Source organism: Malus domestica, chromosome 11 (genome assembly GCF_042453785.1).
Source record: "Malus domestica chromosome 11, GDT2T_hap1".
Lineage (NCBI taxonomy): Eukaryota > Viridiplantae > Streptophyta > Magnoliopsida > Rosales > Rosaceae > Malus > Malus domestica.
Window position 1 is genome coordinate 36,629,327 of NC_091671.1, and position 2,021 is coordinate 36,631,347.

General features: G+C 36.3%; 1 long non-coding RNA gene across 1 annotated transcript; it reads right to left on the bottom strand.

The window, feature by feature from the left end:
• Nucleotides 1-952, bottom strand: LOC139189359 (uncharacterized). Its single transcript, XR_011573231.1, has 3 exons — nucleotides 828-952; nucleotides 254-372; nucleotides 1-140 (listed from the first exon to the last, which is right to left on the bottom strand). It is a non-coding gene; the product is annotated as an uncharacterized lncRNA (long non-coding RNA).
• Between the last annotated feature and the right edge of the window lie 1,069 nt (nucleotides 953-2,021).

Sequence of the window (2,021 nt, forward strand, 5' to 3'; positions counted from 1 at the left end):
TTCTAGACTCTTCCACCAACTTGAACTTTGCTAGAATTCTCTAGCACGTGCATGGATCTTTCTTTGTGTATAGGCCGGATCAATTGTCTTGGGCCAAGACAAGATTACAATTCAACACCAGATTAGGGGAAACAACTAAACTGTAAAATTAGCAACAATTAAACATTAGGAAGAGAAAATTTTATGTAATTCATAAAACATATAAAATAAATTGAAAAGAGTTCGCAAAGGAGATTTAGAGTTAAATCCATACCTTGATACTTGATGGCGAGGTCGTAAGGGATAGGTCAATGGCAAAAGCCAACGTATAGCGAGTAAGAGAAACTTAACGGATGTCCACTGCATGCTACACTGTGTTTCGGCATATTCTTTCTGGGATTTGGTCAGGAAACTACAACCATTTTTACAAATTTCCATAAGCCAACAATGGAAAATGAAAATACTTAAGCAACTTAGAAGGAGGCAGACAACAGAAACCAAATAACGGAACACGCGAGAAGTAAAACGTTAAAAACAGAACATACCATAAAGTTTAATACCTCTGCAAAAGCCTACAAATCATGCAAAGACCAAAAATTTCAAAGACCACAAATCATGCAGAGACAAAAAATTCAGTATATTAGCAGTCCCTACAAAAGCCTAAAATAAGAAAATTAGTAAAATAGAATTTGATAACATTATACTTTAAGAAACCCTAAATTTCCAGTCAAAGGAAAATTAATACCTCTGCAAACAAAAAAAAAAAAAATCGAGAGATAAAAACTCAAATCCCAGAAAATAAATCATAAAGTTTGATTAGAATTTAGGAGAAGGGTAAGATTGGATACGCAAAGAGAGGGTGGCCTTGTATTTCTACTTCTCTGAAATGCAATCCTCCTTGTCCCAGGGCTCTTCACAAACTTCTCCGAGTACCACCCGCACACAGAAACAATATCCATTTACCCTATTCAGAAATCGAAAAATGGATTTTAGAGAGAGGCGAGAGAAGTAGGATTTAAGAGTAATCATGGAAACTAATTGTGCTGAGCGGAAGCAATTGTGGTTGGCGTCTCTGAGATTTGAACGGGGAGAAATGGAGGAGCTGTGAGAGAGAGTTGGACCAAAGGTTGAGAGATATCTGAAGAAATGAGAGATCGAGCTCTAATAACAACGGATTTATCAGAAATCCGTTCAACAAACGAATAAATAAATAAAAACCGTTATTTTAGTTAATTAAAATTTAACGCTCCATTGGTTGGCGAGCAACCGCGGAGGATTAGAAAACAAAAATTTCTGGTGATGTGAAATTTTAGTTCCTATTATTCCTTGTGTAATTATATTTATAGGTATTGGAAATGGAAAACTGAATTAAAAATGGAATTAAATTAAGAAGCCGGTGGGTATTACCTTGAAAGCGTGGATTTAAAGGTTTGAGGATGAACAGAGAGTAGGGATTTTCCCACCAACCAAACAGACGGGAAAAGAAAGTTGAACTAAACACGAAAGCCAACTCGATCGATCTCGTCCGCTCCAGCTAGGTATGGTCCTCAAGCTCGTGACCGATAGCAGCTCGATTATCTTCCTGAGGGGTTTTTTTGGTGTCATTTTCTCTCTTTTTTGGTGTCCCAACGAATTATATGTGTCATTTTCTCTCTTTTTCGATGTCCCAACAAATTATATGAGGATTGACTAGATAGATATCATAAAGAATTATAGATGAAGCAATCGATGACCCTTTAATTAATCTAATTTGTATTTTACTCGCGGCCCATTATAAATAGGATTAAATCATTGGATCCATCTCATTACTTGATTAGAGATTTGGGTCTAAGACTAACTCTTGAACAGTAACCTTGCCTTCGAGCATGCTCACAACTGAAGGCATGATAGGCTTAAATTTTGAAGTGACATTACAGTAATGAGAGACATATTGATTGTAACCATAATCTCTTCTTTGTTGAAGTCTGAGCCTAACCTTAGATCCACTAGGTTCATCAAATTTGTCACAACCTGTCCCGGAAAATAATTCTTGTTAACGTGAA